This window comes from Lepisma saccharinum, chromosome 12, assembly GCF_977018435.1.
Source record: "Lepisma saccharinum chromosome 12, izLepSacc3.1, whole genome shotgun sequence".
Classification (NCBI taxonomy): Eukaryota; Metazoa; Arthropoda; class Insecta; order Zygentoma; family Lepismatidae; genus Lepisma; species Lepisma saccharinum.
In genome coordinates this window covers 5,798,902-5,824,399 of record NC_139240.1, presented here as the reverse complement: position 1 = coordinate 5,824,399, position 25,498 = coordinate 5,798,902, and positions in this window count along the sequence as shown.

Genomic DNA, 25,498 nt, shown 5'->3' with positions numbered 1-25,498 from the left:
AACTGTATGAAGGAAAGTGATTTTCCTCTGTAAGATATTAGATTGACTGATTGAGTATACGGGGAAATGTCCCCTTATCTAAAATTCTGACTGAGATTTAAAAAAGGGTTGTAGATAGCCCCTTGGGGAAAACTAAAAGTGCAAGGTTGTAAAGAGACCTGCACGAGACAAACACGACACATTAAAAAATCAGAACAAACTAAAAACCTCCTTACAGACGGTGGAAGAGTCCAGCTCTTCGCAAAAAACTAAAAACACGTGATAAAATACTGCTGTCATCACCCAAGAGGAATGACAAACAGCCGGAAAGGTTAAAAGTCTGCCGGAGGTAAGCAAGATCGACACATTCAACGAGGGTCCACCCCTTGCAGTAGGTGACCATGCGTGAGACGGCTGTGTCCTATACGCATGCGGGTAAGAATAACGTCTTCTCGCCGAGAGCGACGAGACGAGGAACGCCAAGCACCTATGGTGGGCTTAACAGAGTGAAGCTTGTTCCCCGTTTCCACATCCCACTCGGTCTGCCAAGTGTCAAGAAGGCGACAACGGAACACATTCTGCAGGTCGCTAGCTGGCAAAAGGTGGACGAGAACGTCGCCATCTGCATCAGCAGACTTGGCGGCAGCATCAAGCTGCTTCGTTCCCCTGGATGCCCACGTGGCTATGGACCCAACAGAAGTGTACATCTGTGCTGGCAGATAAGGACACAAGTCGTCTGAATATGCGTTGCACTACCGGATGCCTGGAATACGGCGAATCCAGAGACTGCAATACGCTGGTCGAATCGCAGCACACAAGGACTTTCTTCAGCAAATTCACGTCTGCAAAGTCCAGTGCCTTTAGAATGGCGTACAACTCTGCCGTAAAGATGGAACAGGCAGGATGTAGTGAGAAACTGGAACTTTGAGTCTAGGACGAAGGCGCAACCAACTGATACGACTGTCTTGGACCCATCCGTGTAAAACACATTAAAATTTGGGTGCTTCGCACGAAGTTCTAAAAACCGTTGCTGGTATACAACCATTGGTGTTTCTGCCTTTGGATGGGCAGTCAGGGAAAAATCGATAGAAGGTGCAGGAAACTCCCAGGTAGGGAGAGGCGGAATGAGTGGAGAGACGCCGGGAAGATCACTGTCAACACCAAGTGCTGACAGGATCTCGTCTGCACGAACACCAAATGGTCTAGTGACACTAGGGTGGAGCCGATACCTTGCCAGCCTACTCTCGTCGGAGATGGTGTCAAATGAAGGATGTGAAGGCATGGATCGAAGATGGAGGAAGTAGTTCACTACCAGCCGCTGTCTTCGCAGAGACAGCGACGGCTCAGATGCCTCTACGTACAGACTAGCGACTGGACTCGTACGAAACGCACCACAGCACAAACGTATACCAGCATGGTGGACGGTGTCTAGGATGCGAAGTCTAGATCGGCGGGCAGAAGAATACACAACACATCCATAATCAAGCTTCGACCTGATGAGTGCACGGTACAGGCGAAGCAGTACCGTCCTGTCAGCACCCCAGGAAGTATGAGATAAAACACGTAGAAGGTTGAGAACTCGAAGACAAGAGAACTTTAACTGGCGAAGGTTAGGTAGCCATGTTAATTTCTTATCGAAAATGAGGCCCAGGAAGCGGACCTCATTCACGAAGCACACGGGAGATTTCCCCATGTACAGGTCAGGATCGAAATGACATGTACGTTGACGACAAAGGTGAATACACACGGATTTCTCGGATGAGAAGGTGAAACCTGTTTGGGAGGACCACTCAACCAAACGGTTTATCGTCAGTTCGAGTTGACGAGAAGCTGACGCGAGATTCCGTGAGCGACAAAAGATCGTGAGGTCGTCTACATACAGAAGACCATGTACAGGGGCAACAATGCTTGCCATAACACTGTTCACTGCTATGGCAAACAGAGTCACACTTAATACGCTGCCCTGCGGGACACCGTTCTCTTGTTCGTGAAGATCCGAAAAGGAGTTCCCAACACGTACGCGGAAAAAACGATCAGATAAAAAGTTTTGAATAAAGTACGCCATATGGGCACGGACGCCCCAAGAATGGAGCTGCTTTAGGATGCCAAAACGCCACGTTGTGTCATATGCTTTTTGGAGGTCAAAGAAAACTGCAACTAAATGTTCCTTGTTGAGGAATGCATCCTGAATGTGTGTTTCCAGCTGAACCAGATGGTCCAGTGTGGAACGGTTGGAGCGAAAACCACATTGAAAATTACTTATCAAGCAGTTTTCCTCCAAAAAATAGGTGAGACGCTTGTTGATCATGCGTTCCATCAACTTGCACATACAGCTAGTTAAGGCAATAGGCCTGTAACTCGAGGCTGCGGTGCGTTGTTTACCTGGTTTCAGGATGGGAACAATAATAGCTTCTTTCCAGGAAGTGGGGAAAGAGTCCTCCAACCAAACCCTGTTGAATACCGCCAGAAGGAAATTTCTTGCTCCAATGGGCAGATGACGAAGCATCTCATAGTGGATCTTGTCCACTCCCGGAGATGTATTCTTAGAATCTCGAAGCGCCTGATCGAACTCCCGTTCAGTGAATGGTGAGTTGTATGGCTCGGTGTTATGACTTCGAAAAACTAGAGGGCGTCGTTCCTGACGGTTCTTCTCACGGCGGAAACGTGGTTCATAATTTTCAGAGCTAGATGCATCAGAAAACTGCGTGGCCAAGATATTGGCAACGTCTCCGGAATCGGTGTACAACGTCCCATCGTGCTCCACAGCGCTCAGAGGAGTAGATGCACCCCCCTGGATGTGACGTTCTTTGGTCCAAACGGCTTTCGACGAAGCCTGCTTCGTCAGAGAAGACACGTATTGGACCCAGCACGCCTTTTTACTGGCTCGAATGAGTCGACGGGCACGGGCACGCTTAATGCGGAACTGCTCGAGGTTTCCGGCAGTGTGGTTCCTATTAAATCGATCTAGGGCATGATTGCGGTCCTTGATGGCTGCACTGATTTCCGCAGTCCACCAGGGGACTGGGCGTCGCCTCGCACGTCCACTGCGATGTGGAATGGAGGTGAGTGCATCATCATGCACTCGTGACACAAAGGTATTTAAGGCGTCGATTGGTGGCAAGATCGACTTCAATGTCCACTGCACGCTCGAAGGCACCGCAGTCGGCCCGACTGAGATGCCAGTAAGGGTGTTGTTCAAGTGATGGCTGAAGATGTTCAAGAGTAAGAAAGAGTGGAAAGTGATCACTCCCACAGAGATCAGGGTGAACGCTCCAAGATGTTGTAGGAGCAAGGCTGGGACTGCAGAAGGACAAGTCCAACGCAGAGTGTGTGCCTGAGGAAAGACTGAAATATGTGGGAGTCCCATCATTCAGCAACGTTTAGCCTGATACCTCACGGAATTGATCTACAATTTGACCCCGGGGCTCTGTACGAACGGAACCCCACAAACGATGGAAGGAATTAAAATCGCCCAAAAGAACTACAGGAGACGGAAGTTGTTCGAATATACAAAGGAGGTCCTCAAGAGAGAATCGCTCCTCCCTTGTGATGTAGACACTGCAAACGGATATTGGCTGTGGTAAATGGACCCGCACGACGACAGCTTGGAGGGGGGTGGTGAGAAAGATTGGTGTTAAGTGGAAGGTATCTCGAACACCGATTGCAACACCACCGTGTGCACGACGACCCTCAGGAAGCTTGTCGGTGCGGTAAAGCGTGTATCCGTTGAGAATCACTGATTCATTTGGACGAAAATGTGTCTCTTGGAGACATATGATGGCAGGGTCAAATGCGAATATTAAGATCTCCAGTTCCTCGAGATGCGTACGGAAACCGTTAAGGTTCCATTGGAGACAATAAGCCATAGCTGGAGGTATTATAGTTACCTTTTGAGGCGTACTCTGTTTCTAGGCCCTGTCACCTTGATAAATTCTTCATCCTGTATCATGTCGTCGGGTAAGGACACAGAGGGCGAAGGGGATGAAGGAGGGTGAGTGGTGGCGGGTGCTTTGAGCGCCCGCCGGGCAGCTTTCAGGGTGGTGGCTGCCACCCTGACTGGAGAGCTAGTAGACTTCAGAAAATAATCCTTGCTATGCACCTGCTTGAACTACTTCTCTTTGGAGCAAGGAGTGGCTGCTGTTTTTTTCTAAGCAGGGCGGGCTACTACGGGAAGCGTTGTAGTTTGAGTGGTTTGTACACCTATACTTCGACGGGTAAGAGCAGCTGCAGCAACTGTAGCGAATGGCACAGGTAAACTGGTGCGTATGCTTTCACGGAGACGTTGTTTTGCTTCACCAGCGGAAATTTTCTCTGTGACGACCAACTCTCTGATTTTCTTCTCTTGTTGGAAAGAGGGGCAGTCACGATGCCAGACTGGGTGCTCACCTTGGCAATTAATGCATTTGGGACCAGAAGAACAAGGTTCGGTCCCATGATCAGGCAGACTACACTTACCAAAAGTGGCCTTGCAGGAAGGTTGAGTGTGCGCAAAGTGCTGGCATTTGAAACATCGCATCGGATTAGGGATGTACGGCCGGACTTTGAGTCTCAAATATCCAGCCCGTACCCTATCTGGGAGAGTGGTCGTTTCAAAGGTCAGTATAATTGAAGCAGTTGGTAGAAGTTCTCCGGATTTTCGAGTCTTTATTCGCTGCACCTCAGTCACATGTTGGTCTGAGAGTGCTTCAAGGATCTCTTCCTCCTCAGCGTTTAGCAGATCCCAGTGGCGAATCACACCTTTACTACTGTTAAGTTGACGATGTGGTTCAACATTAACAGGGAAGTTGCCCAAAGATCTTAACTTTAACAGGTTGTTGGTCTGGCGATCTGTGCTGGTCTGGATAAGTAGACTCCCGTTTCTTAGCTTTTTTATTTCTGGTACGTCTGAACCAGCGGCGTAGTCTAGCTGTTTCTTGATCAGGAACGGTGACAAGTCCTTTAATGTAGCAGCTCCATGTTTCTTTGTTGTTGCAGATTCATCGGTACTCTCGGTCTTCTGCACAATACTAATCACAAGATAACGTGGCACGTTACTTGTCTTTTCCGATAATTGAAGCGGGCTCGAAGGCCGCGCTCGTTTTGAGGGTTTCCCCCCGTTTGAGTTGTTTTTTGTACCCATATACAAAAATGATTTTAAGTGGAGGGTCCATAAATTGTCGCCTCGACATGCCCTCTATGCCGAGGAAGGCCTACCCCCAAAAATGGAGGCTACTCGAGGACCAAACCGAAATCCCCGAGGCCACGTTCGCGACTGCACCTACCCCTGCAGCCAACACTGTCCCATCGGCACGTGCAACTCACATTTGGGATAGGGGTTTTTTATCGAGGTTGTCTCCTCTAGCAGGACCCTTAGTTATAGTGAGGTCAAAGATATGGAGATGACTGACGTGATGGAATGGTGAAAACGTGAGATATGGATGTGAAGAATGAGTGAAATGATGAGATGGAAATGACCTCCCTAAATTAGTTTCTTAGAGGGAGGTCAAAGATATGGAGATGAATGACGTGATGGAATGGTGAAAAACGTGAGATATGGATATGAAGAATGGGTGAAATTATGAGATGAAATTGGCCTCCCTACTAAGCCCCCTCGCCCCGTCAAGGCAGTCCTACATGGAGGGGGTCATCGTGAACGTTCTTGAGGTTGGTGGCATCCTGACGAAACAAACAAATAAAATTAGCATTGTCCCGAAGGAGCTGCTTGGGGATCTTGGAGAAAGTCTGTGCAAGGTAGAAGCAGTCCGTGCCCCTGTGGCGATCCTGAGTAAAAAAATTGCGAATCTCGTTTTGGTTTTCCAGGATTACATCGTCGAAGACCACCACCGAGTTATCGCGGCAGCGGTCCAGCGATATAACTTCAGAAGCAAAAGTAGCAATGCCCAGCCCGTCGTACAGTTTCGTCAGCTGACGGTATTTTGATTACTCCAAACTTTTGGAGAAAACATACAGATGCCTATTCTTCCAGTCCAGCCAGTCGGGTGCAAGCAAGAAATTGTCCACAACCAACGTTGTCTTCCCGCAACCCGAGGGTCCGACGACGAGGCAGCGAATATTGTCAGGCAGAAGCTCGCCTTTTTTCTTAGAGAGTTCAGCGGATGTATCTGGCAGTCGTCTCACCACATCCCACACACCTGTCACACAATCACTTCGTCCGCGTCGATCCAGCTTGTTTCCTCGAGTCCCAGTCATTTAACCAATAGTTTTTTACCTTTGCTGCGCAGGATTTTCTCGATGAGGTAGGTGTCCCAGTGTCTTGTTTTAGAAAGTTCCTCTTCGTAGAATCGTCCTTTCAAAATTTCGTCGCGTGCATCCTTTATTAGATACGTGTACCTCGCCCCCGGCATGACTCGAACCACAGTAAAAAGTTCCGTGCTCCAATTCTTGGTGAAGCCCTTCTCGAACGTATGCTTGAATTTGCTGATCCTCACCTGGTCTCCTACTTTGTATTTCGGTTTCTTGCTCGTAAATTTATACTTTGGATAATAAACTAGAAATTAAACGCTGCTCGTCAGATTTGTTAACGTAAACTGGTTTCATGCGTATCGTGCGATGCAAACTGTGATTATAATCGCTTACAAGTTCCGGTAGAATGTTGACCCACTTGTAGTTTCCCTGAAGCGTGAATTGCTTCCACATGCGTGTTTTGAGAGTTCGGTTGAAACGTTCCACTATGCTGGCTTTGATGTGACTACAGGTTGAGTAATGTTGAATATTTCGTTTTTGAATGAATTGCTGAAAAGGGTGAACTTCCACGTAGTACACCCAAATGTCAACCTCACTTCCACGTTAGTGCACCCTGGACTTAAGACTAACGAGGCTCTGGCGACTGGCCCCATGGCCAGTATAATTTTGTTTGTATTGTCCTTATGTGTGCTGAGTGCCCCTTTACAGCCTCAGATTTTAACGAAAGTAGGAACATTTTAATATTTTATGATTTTAGTTCTGCAACGATAGAGTTGTTTTTTGTCACGATAAGGGGCTGGACCCCGTATAATGTGACGGGTGCAAAATAGCCTTAGTGCTGACGCACCCACAATTTTAAATTCAAAATTGCTGAAAGACGGAGTTGTAGAATTCTTTCCCGTTATCTGTTTGAAGAAACCGAGGTTGCCTGCCACTTTCATTGATAATAGATTTGAATGCTTCCACTACACAGGTTCCTGTTTTTGTTTTGAGGGTTAAAGCCCACGCAAATTTTGAAAATGTGTCTATGATGGTGAGAAAATACTTGTTACCCTTGTTGATTTTATGTAAATTTTTCAAGTTGCCACTGCTCATTTTCACGAGGTCAGCCTGCCACAGGTCGTCTATGCCTTTGGTGACCACCGGTAAGCGTTCGTAGTTTCGTCGTGCAGGTTTGTGCAGCTCGTTCACAATAGCTTGCCTAGACATGATGCGAAAGTAAGAATATAGCTTGGATGGGATTTCTGGCCGCAGACAATGCAGGGTTTTCTATGTACAGCTTGTCCCCTATTTCTTTGTCGATAATTTGAGTGGCATCTTCGGTATAGGCTGTCTCGCGACTTTCGGGATGATTAAAATCAACCAACTCCAATTATCTTATTTTAGGCTCGTCCCCAATGTTCGTCACAGTCATGGTAGGGTAATGAGCAGCATGAGGCAAAGACCAATAAGAAACCTTGACAAACTGGAGTGTACCAGCAATAGTTCCTTTGTTTACTAACAGATGGCGCCCACTCTCCTCCGAAAATTTTCAATAAAAAAACTTAAAATGTTAAATATCTTGAAAACTGCAAGAGATAGAGCAAAAATGGCAATACCCTTGGTATTGCTAGATACCCCTTGTCGATTTAGGTAATGTAGATTACGTATACCAAGTTTTTTGGTCCTAAGTCAAGGGGTGGGCCAACTTCCAAAAATTTCTAGACTTCGTAACTTTCGAACAGATAGTCGCAGAGACGTGGGGTTTCTTGCGTTAACATCGTCTCGGTGTCCTGTGTCTTCCTCTACCAAAATTGGTATAGGTCGTCATAGAACCAAATTTACCCCCTCTAGGTTCCCCCAATAAAAAAAACATAAAATGTCAAATATCTCGAAAACGGTAAGAGATAGAGCAAAACAGACTGCGATTTTGACTTCCAAGAAGCATTTTATGATAGTAGAGAATACCCATACCAAGTTTGAGAGCGCTACGATTAATATGGCCCACCCCCGAAATTTCGTCAGTGGGCCATATCTCGAGAACGGTTAGAGATAGGGGCAAAAATAAAAAATAGTAATTCCCTAAAGGGTATTGCTAGATGCCACCCTTGTCGATTTAGGTAATGTATACCAATTTTGGTGGTCCTAAGTCAAAGGGGGTGGGTGGGCCTACTACCAAAAATTTTTCATTTTTTTCTAGAAACCCCCATGGTAAAAGGCTATGGCAAGAGCCCAGTAGGTTGGCAACATTGCTTTATGCACTGGAACTACATAAGGCAAGTCTAAAGCAAGGTTGCCAGCTCCTTGCTTTAGGTTAAGTTAGACTAAGAAAAGTACACGAGCGCACCACTTTCGCGTTTGCCTTATGATATTTTCCGTTAAAGTTGCAAAAAAAAAGCACCACTTTCTGACGCAGAACTGTCTTTTTATCCCTACTGACATTTAAGTCACATAAGTGACGAATTACCCCTCTTATAAAGAAGTGCTACGAACTTTATTTTGGGTGTAAAGTTGGGGACCAAGACAAAACATTGGCCCCGCACGTTTGACCTGCGTTACACTTCTGACAAGCTGGTTAAAAGGATCACGTCACATGTCGTTTGCTGTTCCCATGGTTTGGAGGGAACCATCAGATCACACAACAGACTGTTATTTCTGCCTGACGAAAATAGCTGGAATCACGTCGAAAACAAGGAACACTGTGCAGTGTACAAATTTACTATCAGCCATGAGACCTGTATGTCACAATGAAGAATTGCCGGTACCAAAGCCTCCTGAGAATGTGACTGTGAGTGAAGATGATTGTCGTGACCAACACGGGGAAGAAAGTGCAAGAGGTGAAGAAACTGCCGACCCAACATGTAAAGTGTCCGGTTTATCAATGGAGCCACACTTATTGTCACAAGGGGATCTAAACGATCTTACGCGGGATTTAAATTTGTCTAAGCAACAGTCTGAACTTTTAGCTTCGCGACTGAAAGGTTGGAATCTCCTTGCTTGCGATACAAAAGTGTGTTTTTTTCGTGACCGCCATACTATTTTCTCAGAATATTTCTCCCACGAAGGAGACATGGTTTTTTGTAATAATGACATCTCATCCGTTATGGATTGTCTTGGCCATGAATACAGTTTACACGATTGGCGTCTTTTCATCGATTCCATCAAAGTTATTATGAAAGCTGTACTTCTCCATAATGGAAACAAATTCCCATCAGTACCAATTGCTCATGCTGTTAACATGAAGGAGACGTATGAGAACTTGAAACAGCTTCTGACAAATATCCAATATGAGAAATACAAATGGAATATATGCGGAGATCTGAAGGTAATTGCAATTCTGCTTGGCATGCAGCTTGGGTACACAAAGCATTGCTGCTTCTTATGCGAGAAAAATTCACTATTGTGGGAAAAAATGGCCTCTTCGCAGTGAATTAGTGCTTGGACAGAAGAATGTGGCGAACACTCCTCTTGTTGACTCCAAAAAATGTGTATCTCCCTCCTCTGCACATAAAAGTGGGACTAACTAAAAACTTTGTGAAAGCCTTGGACAGAACTTCACGTGGATTCATGTACTTGCAACAGAAATTCCCAACAATCAGCGATGACAAAATTAAAGAAGGAATATTTGTAGGGCCTCAAATAAGGGAATTGATGAATGACGAGTGTGTCATTCAACAATTAACAGCCGTTGAAAAAAATGGCATGGTTGTCTTTTACAAGTGCATGTAAAATCTTTTTAGGCAACCATAAAGCAGATAAGTATCGCGATATTGTACATGGATTAATTAGATCGTACCAACGTATGGGATGCAACATGTCTCTTAAATTCCCAACTAACCTTGGTGCCGTTAGTGACGAACAAGGTGAACAGTTTCACTAAGACACTGCTCTAATGGGAAAGCGGTATCAAGGCAAATGGAGTGCCGCAATTCTGTCAGACTACTGCTGGACCTTGCGAAGAGATGTTCCTGAGGCAAAGTTTCGTAGGAAATCGGGAAGGAAACATTTTTAGGTATGTTTGTACACTTTCATGTTACTCATTTACTTCATTCCTTTGTATACTGACACAGATTTATTACCTTTTACGTTTGTAGCACTTTTGTGAAAGCGAGTCTTTCAACCAATACATATAGACAATAGGCTGAGGTAGGAAATACAAAAAAAAAAAAAATTTACAGGAAATCTGAGCCTGATGGATAAATTCTCAAATTAGATCTGCATTCAGGGGTTCAGCAACTTCTAGAAACAGCTTGTTTTGTACTTGTAACATTCACAAATATTTTTTTGTAGACCAGTGTAACCGAAATATCTGCCCCTTGCACTAAAATAACAAACTACCCGTAACGCAGCACATTTATCACAGAAGAAATATTGTACTGTGGAGATACAATGAAAAGTCATCGTATGCAAATACAGAGCAAGAACGTAGTTACATAATATTAAACTGTAAGAATTTGTAACACACATTATTTTTTTTTAATTGATTAATCAAAGTTTATATTGCACGTAGTAGAGGGATAAGTACAGCTCAAACCAATACTTGGTACGAGGCCTATTATTTTTATTAATTTAACCACAATGGTAAACCTATTTTGACGATGTTTTTGTCGATTTTATACTATTGCAAATCTGTGATTTTTCATCTCATACTTTGTACGAGTGTCAATTTCTTTCGAGTTAAAGTACGTAACGCCTACACCCACCCACACCCACCTACACTCACCCACCTACACCTATTTACTTCCGGTCTACTTGACAGACACCTGTGAGTGTTTCAGTTTTTTTTTTAAGTATACAAGTACATATATTTTGGGAGTTCAAACCAATACTTGGTACGAGGCCTATTGTTTTTATTAATTTAACTACAATGGAAAACCTATTTTGATGATGTTTTTGTTGATTTTATACTATTGCAAATCTGTTTTTTTTTTCACCTCATACTTCGTACGAGTGTCATAATTTCTTTCGAGTTAAAGTACGTAACACCCACGCATACCCACACCTACACCTACGCAGAAGAAATGGAGTAGGATCACGGCTGTTATCGCTCCGTAAATTTAGTGAAATATTACAGTGTGTGCACGTTATTGAAATGAAATAATAGTGTGAAACAATGCAGTAAGTACTTAACTTTGTAACTAGATAAAAATATGGGAAGGAAATACGTTCTTTATGTACTTTATTAACTAATTTGTGGTCCTTGCAAATGTAAACAAAGAGCATACAAGTCGATTAGTGCACCTATTTTTTATACAGCGCGGTTGGAGCTTTGGTCGGATTTCTCCAAATATGAGTACTTGCTCAGAATGTTTTAAACCTGTATCAAGACAGGATATCTCATCCAAAATACAGTGCAGTGGTTGCTGCAATTGGTATCATATGAAATGTGTGCAGTTAAAGGAAAGTGATGTGGAATATTTAAAATCTGAAAACAGGGAATGGCGATGTACAAAATGCATGAAAGAACGGCGCAGTAGTCTACTTCTTGAAAGTGCGGAGGAACCAGCTAAGGTAGTGAATCCATCCCTAATGGACGTCTATGAACTGTTACAAGCTCTTACAAATGAAGTTAAAAACTTGAAGCAGCAGCAAGAAGAAACGGAACGTGAACTAGGAAAATCACTAAACCTTGCTCACGAGAAATTAGATGAAAACGCTGAACTAATAAAAAAACAGTGCGAGAGTATAGGTGCATGCTTAGGGCGGATAGAAGTGTTGGAAAGTGAGAATCTGTTATTAAAGAAGCAATTGAAGGAGACAGCTTCAAGTAGATGATCTGGAACAGTATGGTAGGAGAAATACACTTGAAATATATGGTGTACCAGAAAACTTGAGTGAAGATCCCTACGAAATTGTAAAGAAAGTAGGACAAGTACTAGATGTAAAGGTAGAAAATGAAATGATTGACATATGTCACAGAATGAAAAAACTTCCGCAACAGAAATCGGTAGGCATTATTGTTAAGTTTGTTAGACGTGTAGTTAGAAATATGATAATTGAAAGACGTAAAGTTAAGAGAAATCTAAACTGTACACATCTGGGCTACACAAATAACGAAGTTGTATATATTAATCAAAGTCTCACTCCCCTCAGGAAGACAATTTATGGCTATGCCAGGAAAGTTAAAAGAGAGAAAAACTACGCATACTTATGGGTTGATGGTTCAGAGTCTATAAAATTAAGAAAAAGAGAAGGTGATAGAGATATTTTTGTTCTGAAAACAATTGAAGATGTTGATAAGTTAGTATAATTTGAAATGGCTTCACAAAATGCTTCAGCGAAGCACGGAAAGTAAAAAGGGAAAAAGGTTATGCATATCTGTGGATTGATCGGTCTGGCAATGTTAAGTTAAGAAAGAAAACAAATGATTCGGTGGTTCATATATTAAACTCAATAAATTATGTCCTCAACTTGAAGTAAAGGTATGACCGACAACTATTTTTCAATATATTATCAAAATGTAAGAGGAATTAGAACTAAATTAGATCAAGTATACAGGAGTATATTAGCCGCCAATTATGACTTTATATTGTTAACTGAAACTTGGTTAAATAATAGTATTTTTGACAGCGAATTTATAGATGATAGATACTTTGTCTTTCGTCAAGACAGAAATTATAGAAAGGGGGGTGGTTCATTAATAGCTATCTCAAATTGCTTCCGTGCTCAACAAATTGAATTTAACATTGACAACGTACAAGTGGTTTGTATTAAGGCTGTAATAGATGGAAATGTTTACATTATTGTCTCAGTATATTTTCCACCAAATTCAAAAATTGAAACATATCATGATTTTTTTGTAAAATTTGAAGATGCAATTAATTTCAACCCTTATAATATTATACTTATTGGTGATTTTAATCTACCCCTTGTAACTGGTCCAGATTATGATCTATTAAAAGGTGATCGTATTTGTTTAGCATTAGCAAATTTTCTTTCTATGTTTAATCTCCATTCTTTCAATAGTATTAGGAATGGCAATGGAAGAACCTTAGATTTAGTATTAACTAATTTAACTAATATTAATGTCATTAGATCTACTGATACGATTGTACCTGAAGATTGCCATCACCCTGCATTGATTGTCGAAATTGTAAATTCTTTTATAAAATTCAGAGAAAAGATCGGGGTGTAAGGGGTGATTTTCCACGTAGTACACCCAACTGTCAACCTCACTTCCACGTTAGTACACCCTGGACTGCGTTTTGCAGACGAACGAGGCTCTGGCGACTGGCACTCTGGCCAGTATAATTTTGTGTGTTGTGTCCTGTTTTTGTCCTTGTGTGTGCTGAGTGCCCCTTCACCGCCTCAGCTTTTAACAGAAGTCAGAACATTTTAAGGTTTTAAGATTTTATTTATGCAACGTTAGATTTGTTCTTTGTAAAGATAAGGGGCTGGACCCCGTATAATGTGACGGGTGCAAAATAGCCTAAGTGCTGACGCACCCACAATTTTAAAATCAAATCAAAATCAGAGAAAAGATCAGTGGCGTACCCACTTATAATTATTCAAAAAGCGAATTTTCTTGGCCTCTATAAGGACCTGGAGAAAGTAAATTGGGATCAAATAATTAAACATCATAATCCAAATATTGCATTATCACAATTCTACTCATTACTAGATGCAGTTATAAGTGGACATGTCCCTAAAAGAAAAAAAAAGGTCATATCCAAGCTGGTTCACATCGGAAATAATAAGAACCTTAAGGAACAAAGAATATTATAGGAAAAGAAAGAACTTAACCTATTATAACAACATTATGTTTATAGACACACGTAGGAATTTAAAGAGTATGATAAGTAAAGCATACAAGTCTTATTTGAGAAATGTTGAAGAAAATATCACTGATAACTCAAAGATGTTCTGGAATTTCATTAAAAACAAAGAGAAATTTAAGTAAACAGAAACAAATGACTTATGAAGCCCAAAATCTTGAGTCCAGCAAGGAAATTGCCGATTCCTATGCTAAGTATTTTAACAGTGTGTATTCCTCTTCTCCTTCATCATATTCAATTCCTGAACCTTCCTACACTGAGGTAACTCATTTTGATTGATTTTGAATTTAAAATTTTGGGAGCGTCAGCACTTAGGCTATTTTTCTCCCGTCACATTATACGGGGGCCAGCCCCTTATCATTACAAATAACAACTCTAGCGTTGCATAACTAAAAATGTTAAAATGTTCTGACTTCTGTTAAAAGCTGAGGCCGTAAACGGGCACTCAGCACACACAAGGACAACAAACAGGACAACACACACAAAATTATACTGGCCATAGTGCCAGTCGCCAGAGCCTCGTTAGTCTTTAGTCCAGGGTGCACTACGTGGAAGTGAGGTTGACTTTTGGGCGCCTACGTGGAAGGTCACCCCTTACACCCCTGAGGTAACTCATTGTTTTAACATTCACTCAGTAACTAATGATGATTATAACGAATCTGTAAAAAGAAAAAAAAAATCGAGTAAATCTAGTGGTGCGGATTAAATTCCTACTTATATATTTAAAGCTTGTGCTGACGTAGTACGCATACCACTTTGTCAGATATTTAATCAGATATTAAACCTCCCACACTGGGGCACATTTTGCTGGTTCGATGCCAATATTTTTCCTCGCATGTACTGTATGTGACGAGAGGTGAGATAGAAAGAGTGGATAAATGGCTGTCCCAACACGGGTACAATGACACAGTGGCACTACACGAATCATGAGTTCCGGAACACTCCGTTCCACGGTTAAGCCTGGCACACTTTAATGTTCGGGGTGTAAGGGGTGCTCCTTCGACGTAGTGCACCCAATAGTCAACCTCACTTCCACGTAGTACACCCTGGACTGCAGACTAACGAGGCTCTCGCGACTGGCCCTATGGCCAGTATAATTTTGTTTGTGTTGTCCTTATTTGTGCCGAATGCTTCTTTACAGCCTCAGCTTTTAACGAAATTCAGAAGATTTTAATATTTTATGATTTTAGTTCTGCAACCTTAGAGTTCTTATGTGTAACGATAAGGGGCTGGACCCCGTATAGTGTGACAGGTGCAAAATAGCCTTAGTGCTGACGCATCCAAAATTTTAAATTCAAATTCAAATTGTGTGTTGGTGGATCAACATGAAAATTCCGTTTAAATGCACGCTGCACTCTCACAATACTGCTTGTTTTGGCATGTTCTAACACGCACCATGGACTACAGACTAACGAGGCTCTGGCGACTGGCCCCATAGCCAGTGTAATTGTGTTTGTGTTGTCCTGTGTTTTATCCTTATTTGTGCTGAGTGCTCCTTTACAGCCTCAGCTTTTAACGAAAGTCAGAAGATTCTAATATTTTATGATTTTAGTTATGCAACGTTAGAGTTGATGTGTGTAACCGATAAGGGGCTGGACCCCGTATAATGTGACGGGTGCAAAATAACCTTAGTGCTGACGCACTCAAAATTTTAAATTCAAATCAAATGTAACACGCACCAGCTTTTTGCTGCGGGGTGAACGCCATTTTCTATATCACTGCCCTCTAGCTGCCGAAGTCACAACTAGCGATTGTGAAAAGAAAGGTATGAAAATATTTTGAGTTAACTAAGCTTTGGATATCAATTTTATCAATATATTCAAGTAACTATTAATTTTATGGTATCTTGAAATCAGGGAGTGTTTCTATGCTCACGCTGTATATACACTTTAGTGTTTATTGACAAAACATCCTACATATAACCCCCCCTTTTTTCAATGAATAATAAAGTGTATATGATCATAATTACTCACTGATTCATTAACTGGAATGGTAAGAACAGGTGCAAAGATAAATCAGATTATGGAAAACATTTACCAATCATGAAGAAGAATGAACTCGAATGACTTTACAGTGATAATTGGGGGGGGGGGGGGCAATGATGCCTCAAAGAATTTAGGAAATGATGCTACAAAAACTCTGCAAAAAAATCTGGCAGAGCTAATCCATTCTAAAGGAATGGGCTGAAGAAAGTCCTTGTGTGCTGCGATTCGACCAACGTGTTGCAGTCTCTGGATTCGCCGTATTCCCGGCATCCGATATCGCAACGCATATTAAGAAGGCTTGTGTCCTTATCTGCCAGCGCGGATGTACACTTCTGTTGGGTCCCTAGCCACGTGGGCATCCTGGGGAACGAAGCAGCCGATGCTGCCGCCAAGTCTGCTGATGCAGATGGCGACGTTCTCGTCCACCTTTTGCCAGCTAGCGACCTGCAGAATCTGTTCCGTTGTTGCCTTCTTGATACTTGGCAGGCTGAGTGGGATGCGGAAACGGGGAACAAGCTTCACGCTTGGGTGATGATAGCAGTATTTTAACAAATGATGTTAGTTTTTTGCGAAGAGCTGGACTCTTCCACCGTCTGTAAGGAGGTTTTTAGTTTGTTTGTTCTGACTTTTTAATGTGTCGTGTTTGTCTCGTGCAGGTCTCTTTACAACCTTGTACTTTTAGTTTTTCCCAAGGGGCTGTCTACCCCCCTTTTTTAAATTTTCAGTCAGAATTTTAGATAAGGGGACATTTCCCCGTATACATAGAAGGGTGCGAAATGGCCTTAAGTGCCGACACACCCAGAAATTTTAATTCAATCAATCATTCAATCAATTCTGGAAGCAACGTAGGGAGCGCGTAGTGTCTCACAGAGATGAAGAATAAAATCTCTTCGACACCTTCCTCGCTGTCACTTCCTTGTATATAATCCATGCGTTTGTATCTGCCAGGTCCAATGCATTGAAAAAGACATGCATGGGCCAGCGTCTGGAACCAGACTTTGTGGAATATTGAAGTGCCATCTGGTCAACAATGTGGACGCCATATTTGGTGTTATTATAATATGTCACTGTTTCCGGTGTCTTTTTTTATATCATCATTTACTGTCACAGATGATGCGGGGTGTAAGGGGTGCCTTCCACGTAGTGCACCCTGGACTAAAGACTAACGAGGCTCTGGCGACTGGCACTATGGCCAGTATAATTTTGTGTGTGTTGTCCTGTTTTTTGTCCTTGTGTGTGCTGAGTGCCCATTTACAGCCTCAGCTTTTAACAGAAATCAGAAGATTTTAAGATTTTTAGTTATGCAACGTTAGAGTTGTTATTTGTGATGGTAAGGGGCTGGCCCCCGTATAATGGGACGGGAGTAAAATATCCTTAGTGCTGACCCTCCCAAATTTTTAAATTCAAATTTTAAAATAAAAAAAGATCAAATTCAAAGCTGTCACAGATGAATGCAGCGTGCTCAATAACAGAACGTTCTTCTTAGCCTTTCCCTGGTATACAGTAATACGTGTAGTGTCGTCGTCACATTTCTTGTACAGAACTGTTGAATGCAGTTTCTGCTTTCCTTCTTTTGCTATTGCTGGAACTTCTCTCCGGCTGCACTTCATTGTTCCAACTATGCTGGTACCTTTCTTCCTCAGTGCGTGGGCAAGGCTCAAGGAGGTGAAGTAGTTGTCAGTCGTTACATTCCTTTCCTTGCCTAAATATGTTTCCATCAATGCAAGAACAACATTTGCTCCATCGTTTTGGTCACATCACCTCTGTGGATCAGCTCCTGTGTACGGATAACTATTCACTACATATTCTGATGAAACCCAAACCAGTACAAAAATTTGATGCAAAACTTGTCAGGTTTTCTCGGTATGTATTGTGTGAAGGGGCACCTGGCCTTCGATGGTAAAAGCTGTTCATCTACTGGTACGTTTGCCCCAAATTTGTAACATCCGCCACTAACTCTCTAGCCTTCTTGAACCAGAAGGTTCATGGCTCCAGCAACACAGGTCTTACATCTGTCCCTATCCTGAGCAAAATCTATATACTCTTTTTCCATGCCTACCAATTTCCTTTATTTATTTATCCCTCCATCTTCGTCTTGGCTTTCCTACTGGTTTCTTACCATCAGGTTTCCCAACGAGAATTCTCTAAATTCTTCTTTCCTCTCCCATTCGTGCCACATGGCGTGCCCACCTAAGTCTCCTTGATGTACTCATTCTAATAATACCTGGACATGAATACAAATTATATGTACTTTACTTCATGTAAAGTATGGTAAGTAGCAAAGATGGCGGCGAAATTGCTGTTACTGAATTGCAACGTGTCTCAGAACGTTGGCGACTATTGAGGCCACAGCAAAGATGAGAACGAGTTAGAAAGTGTATATGATATCCATAGAGACACCTGAATATGTACCACCGACAAAGAATGAGGAGATTGAAGAGGTTACCAATCAAAAATGCGACTAAAACTGTGAATGGCCACGTACATTCTATTTCATGTAAAACGTGGTATCTACTGTAGATACCATTGTTTACATGCAGCAGTGCTCATAATGGCAGTATCGAATTAAATTTTACTGTCGTAGCTGGGTGTGAACTGCGATCTGGTACAGAAGCACATACTTTTCATCTACTGGATATAAATAACTATAGTCACAGAAATTCGTTTGATTTTTAATTGAGTATGCACATTTAAGGCTGCTTTAAGATACCTTACGGGGTGTAAGGGGTGCTCCTTCCACGTACTGCGCCCAATAGTCAACGTCACTTCCACGTAGTACACCCTGAACTGCAGACTAACGAGGCTTTGGCACTTGGCCCGATAGCCAGTATAATTCTGTTTGTGTTGTCCTGTGTTTTGTCCTTATTTGTGCTGAGTGCTTCTTTACAGCCTCAGCTTTTAACGAAAGTCAGAAGATTTTAATATTTTATGATTTTTAGTTCTGCAACGTTAAAGTTATGTGTAACGATAAGGGACTGCACCCTGTATAATGTGACGGGTGCAAAATAGCCTTAGTGCTGACGCACCCTAACTAACTGACTAACTCTCTAACCTTCTTAAACCCGAAGGTTCATGGCTGCAGCAACACAGGCCTTCCATCTTTCCCTATCTTCAGCAAGTTCTATATACTCTTTTCCATCCCTACCGATTTCCCTTAGGTCCATCTCAACGTTGTCCCTCCATCTTCGTCTTGGCCTTCCTACAGGTCTCTTACCATCAGGTTTCCCAACAAGAATCCTGTAAACTCCTCTTTCCTCTCCCATTCGTGCCACATGGCCTGCCCACCTAAGTCTTCTTGATTTAATTATTCTAATAATATCTGGACATGAATACAAATTATGTAGTTCTAAATTATGTAACCTTCTCCACTCACCTGTCTCCTCATCCCTTTTAGGTCCAAAGATATTCCTAAGGATCTTATTTTCAAATACTCTCAATTTATGTTCCTCTTTCAATGTAAGGGACCAAGTTTCACATCCATATAATACTACAGGCAAAATTACTGTTTTGTATATTTTAACTTTTAGTTTCTTAGATATTAAACGAGAAGACAAAAGTTTATGAAGAGAGAAGTAACATGCATTTCCTGAATTAAGCCTACTTTTTATTTCCTCTTTAATATAATTTTCATTTGTTAATATTACTCCTAAGTATTTGAATTTTTAAACTGATTCAAACGAGTTGTTATCAATAATTAGATTTTGATTATTACCTAACACTTGGTTTCGGCCTGTAAGCATATAATTAGTTTTTCTTTGTTAACTTCCAAACCTCTCTCTTTAGCAGTTTTGAAAAATATTTTAGCATTATTCTTAATTGTATTCACATCATCCCCCAGTAAGTCTACATCATCTGCATATACTAACAACTGAGTCACACCATTTAATTGTAGTCCTCCTTTAGTTTCTTTTACCTTCCTAACAGCATATTTTAAGGCAAAATTAAAGAGCAATGGAGATAATGCATCTCCTTGTTTTAACCCATCATGAATTGCAAATTTGTCAGACATATTAATACCCACACGAATTTTACTTTCTGTTTCACTGGTGCATATTTTTATCATACTAACAAGCTTCTTAGGTATTCCAAACTCTACTAATATATTATATAATTTCTCTCTTTTGACCGAATCATATGCTTTTTTGAAATCAATGAATAGCTGATGGACATTTTGATTATATTCCCACTTTTTTTCAAGTGTCTGTCTGATGTGAAACATTTGATCTGTAGTTGATCTCTTACGTTTCAATCCACATTGATAATCACCGATAATTTCATTAGCATATGGGGTTAGTCTTGTTAAAATAATGTTAGTTAATATTTTATGTTGTTGAGAGTAGAGAAATTCCACGGTAATTATTGCAGTTCATTTTATCACCTTTTTTAAACACAGGAACAATTATGGATTCTTTCCACTGTTGAAGGATTTTACTTCTATGAGTTTGCAATGCTTTCTGCATGCACGTGGTTTTGTTTACAGAAGGTTTCAGGGTTGGTGATTTGAACCTTAGTGTAGTGTTATTTATTTTCACTTAAAGGTAATATTAAATACAGCTTCTTTCCGAGTGGGCGTTCCACGATTCAATAGATGCGCAATATCTAAAAATACAATTGCGTTTTGCGTGTATCCAATTATAGTGTAGTAGTAGTTGTGCGTTTGTGTGTTTTCTTGTGTAGTGGTTGTTAGTAAAATAATCTACACCTACTACAATTGTTTATTTTAATAAGTATTAAAAATTTGCAGCATTAAAACTAGATTTTAATGAAATAAGTGATAATTACACTACCGCAAAAATATGGGCTACAGCTTCTCGTAAGTATCCTTAAAATAATACACGATTGTTTGTACTGTTTGTATTACAATGAAAATTCCAAGCTATTAGATCACAGTCCTGAAAATAGATACTTGGTTACAACGCTCAAGAGACAATGCTCAATTCAAAATAGATGTAGCAAAATTGCTCTGAAAATTTGAAGGGAAGAGATCAGAGAACTTAATAAAGTCCATTCTCCTGTCTTTTTTATGCATTCTGAAAAAGAGCTTTCCTTTCCTAATAGAATAAACTTCTGATGAGAAATAAAATACAGGTCTACAATTATATGTTGTGCTCATATTAATATATAGTTGTGCTCTATGATTTCGAAATCGGTTTAACTGAACAACCTTTCACTGTTGTCACATTTCTAAAAATTCAAACAATTGCTATATTTATTTATTTATCCTTCTTTGGAACAGCCTAGTGCTAAAAGATTGCAAAATATCACTTAAGTATCTGCTACCATACATTATTTATTTTCATTTTTTTTCTAAATCGTCTAAAAAAGGACTGTGATTAAATGTAAAAAGGGAGACGTTATTGTGTTGCATACAAGAAAAAATGTTACATTTTAACATCGACGATATAAATAAAAAGTTACCGAAAGACTTTGAAATGCGGTAGTCAGTTCGTAAAGGAGGAAGTCGTTTTAATTTAACGAAGAACTTCAACCTTAAATTTGAACTTCCGTAACTGAACCTGAAACTGTTTCTCGTTGAAGTTGAGCAACTTTAACGCCAACCGCAAGGGTGAAAACTATTCAAACGTAAGAACTTCGAGCAAGTTAAATTTGCAAAGACACTACTCGGAATGAGCATTGCAGAATTCTAAGCGCAGTTGAGTTTTTTCCTGCACATTTTGCAACAGCCGTTGGAGGTGGGAACCATCTGTGCGTGTAACGTATTACACGTGGGGAACCGCAAACATGAATCCGGATGCAAGGATGTCCCACGGGAAAGGTTACCGTCTCCCGAATAAATACCTTTTAGGTGTGAGGGACGACGACAATTTCACGCAAAACTTCTCGTTGGTTTCACAACTCAGTGATTATGGGAGTGCCCGAAAGAGGCGGTGGGCACTGTAATGGTCTGAATGACTTCTTCATGGGTGGGCAGGTTCTCATTACGCATCGTTGGGAGATCACACTCAAATTCTCGGAGTACGATTCACTGATAATCTCACGAAATCTCGACGTCGCATGGCTGATAAAGAAAGGAACCAACTTCTAACTAGCTGAAGATATTAAATGAATTAGTGCTTCTCGCTGATTTTTATTACGCAAGGTATCATTGTAATCTGTAGCTTGACAGAGACACTTACACAATTGGTTAACACATTGTGTGTACATGTATAATATAGATATACTAGGCAAATCAAAAACTAAAGGCATTTTTGTGTTTTCGCAAGAATAAACGAAGACTGGGTGTGTCTGATGTCACCACGTGTATACTTGGAGTGACGTGGAAGTAGGACTATCCATCACTGCCCCATTCAGTCGAGTGTTGCGTAGCAAAAAGGTCACACATATGGAAGCACCACTTCACAAATACACCATCGAGGAACAGAGCGTCGTAGTGCGCTTTCTGTGGTCGGAGGGAGTCGGCTGTTAGCGCAGTATGGAGCAAGCACCATGACTCAACGAAAGGTGTACGAGTTGGTGGACTGCTTTGAAGCTGCATGGTCGTCGGTTCAGGTCAGATGACGAGGACCAGAAGGCAGTGCAGACGTGGCTTCGTGACCAACCAAAAACCTTTTTGTCGTGGACGGGATACAGAAGCTGATTGCACAATACCAAAAGTGCATTGCCATGCAGGGGGCGTATGTGGAAAAGTGATATGTGTAGTTCTTCTTCTTGTGTGGAAATAAAGATGTTATGTCAAAATTGCCTTTACTTTTTGATTTGGATCTATGCCATTAATATGTGTATGAATTTATTTCATTATTTATTTCCTATTATGGTTATATTTATTCTGGACAAATCTTATCTAGTCACTGTATTGGTTGTGGATTAATGGAGAGTTTATACATATTTTATAAGTACTGTGAAAATATATTCGTTCCATCAACTTGCACACACAGCTAGTTAAGGCAATAGGCCTATAACTCAAGGCTGCGGTGCGTTGTTTACCTGGTTTCAGGATGGGAACGATAATTGCTTCTTTCCAGGATGAAGGTAAAGAGTCCTCCAACCAAAGCCTGTTGAATACCGCCAAAAGGAAATTTTTTGCTCCAATGGGCAGATGACGAAGCATCTCATAGTGGATCTTGTCCACTCCAGGAGCTGTATTCTTTGAATCTCGAAGCGCCTGATCGAACTCCCGCTCAGTGAATCGAGAGTTGTATGGCTTGTTGTTATGACTTCGAAAAACTAGAGGGAGTCGTTCCTGACGGTCCTTCTCACGGCGGAAACGTGGTTCATAATTATCCGAGCTAGACGCATCAGAAAACTGCGTGACCATTAGCTATGTCTCCGGAATCGGTGTACAACGTCCCATCGTGCTCCAGAGCGCAGAGAGTAGATGCACCCCCCCCCCCTGGATGCGACGTACTTTGGTCCAAACGGCTTTCAACGAAGCCTGCTTCGTGAGAGAAGACACGTATTGGACCCAGCACGCCTTCTTACTGGCTCGAATGAGCCGACGGGCACGGGCACGCTTAATGCGGAACTCCTCGAGGTTTGCGGCCGTGTGGTTCCTATTAAATCGATCGAGAGCATGATTGCGGTCCTTGATGGCTGCACCGATCTCCGCAGTCCACCAGGGGACTGGGCGTAGCCTCGCAGGTCCACTGGTATGTGATTGATTGATTGATTGATTGATTTAGTTTATTTTACTTCGCGTTTTGTGCCTCTTGGCTAATTTGCGAAGATGGGGATGAGTGATGAAATTGATGAATGGACATTCACAAACAACCAAACCCGACCGGGATTCGAACCCGGGATCACTGGTATGTGGAATGGAGGTGCGTGCAGCATCATGCACTCGTGACACAAAGATATCTAAGGCGTCGATGGCTGGCAAAGTCGACGCTAGATCGACTTCAAGGTCCACTGCACGTTCGAAGGCATCCCAGTCGGCCCGACTGAGATGCCAGTGAGGGTGTTGTTCAAGTGATGGCTGAAGATGTTCAAGAGTAAGAAAGAGTGGAAAGTGATCACTCCCACACAGATCAGGGTGAACGCTCCGAGATGTGGTAGGAGCAAGGCTGGGACTGCAGAAGGACAAGTCCAACGCAGAGTGTGTGCCTGAGGAAGGACTGAAATATGTGGGAGTCCCATCATTCAGCAACGTTAAAGCTGATGCCTCACGGAATTGATCTACAATTTAATCCCGGGGCTCTGTACGAACGGAGCTCCACAAACGATGATAGGAATTAAAATCGCCCAAAAGAACTACAGGAGACGGAAGTTGTTCGAATATACAAAGGAGGTCCTCAAGAGAGAATCGCTCCTCCCTTGTGATGTAGACACAGCACACAGATATTGGCTGTGGTAGATGGACCCACACGGCGACAGCTTGGAGGGGGGGGGGGGGTGAGAAAGATTGCCGTTGAGTGGATGTTATCTCGAACACCGATTGCAACACCACCGTGTGCACGACGACCCTCAGGAAGCTTGTCGGTGCGGCAAAGCGTGAATCCGTCCAGAATCACTGATTCATTTCGACAAAAATGTGTCTCTTGGAGACATATGATGGCAGGGTCAAATTCAGATATTAGAATTTCCAGTTAATCGAGATGCGTACGGAAACCGTTAAGGTTCCATTGGAGACAATAAGCCATAGCTGTAGGTAAGATTGTTACCTTTTAAGGCGTACTCTATTTCTAGGTCCTGTCACTTGATAAATTCTTCATCCGCGGCTTCGTCCTCTATCATGTCCTCGGGTAAGGACACAGAGGGCGAAGGGGATGAAGGGTGGGTGAGGGCGAGTCCTTTGAGCGCCCGCCGGGCAGCTTTCAGCTGCGCTTTAAGTCTCAGGGTGGTCGATGCCGCCCTGACTGGAGAGCTACTGGAGTTCAGAAAGTATTCTTTACTGTGTACCTGCTTGAACCTCTTCTCTGTGGAGCGAGGAGTGGTTGCTGGTTTCCTCGAAGCAGGGCGAGCTACTCCGGTAAGCGTTGTTGTTTGCGTGGACACGTCGCTGGTTTGTACACCTACACTGCGACGGGTAAGTTCAGCTGCAGCAACTGTAACGAATGGCACAGGTAAACTGGTGCGTATCCTTTCGCGGAGACGTTGTTTTGCTTCACCAGCAGAGATTTTCTCTGTGACGACCAACTCTCTGATTTTCTTCTCTTGTTGGAAAGAGGGACAGTCACGATGCCAGACTGGGTGCTCGCCTTGGCAGTTAATGCATTTGGGACCTGAAGAACAAGGTTCGGTCCCTTGATCAGGCAGACTACACTTACCACAAAGGGAGGTAGTGGCCTTGCAGGAAGGCTGTGTGTGCCCAAAGTGCTGGCATTTGAAACACCGCATCGGATTAAAGATGTACGGCCGGACTTTCAGTCTCAAATATGCAGCCCGTACCCTATCTGGGAGAATTGTCGTTTGGAATGTTAGTATAATCGAAGCAGTTGGCACAAGTTCTCCGGATTTTCGCATCTTGATTCGCTTCACTGCGGTGACATGTTGGTCTGAGAGTGCTTCGAGAATCTCTTCCTCCTTAGCATTTTGCAGATCCAGTGGCGAATCACACCTTTACTACTGTTAAGTTGACGATGTGGTTCAACATTAACAGGGAAGTCGCCCAAAGATCTTAGCTTTAAAAGGTTGTTTGTC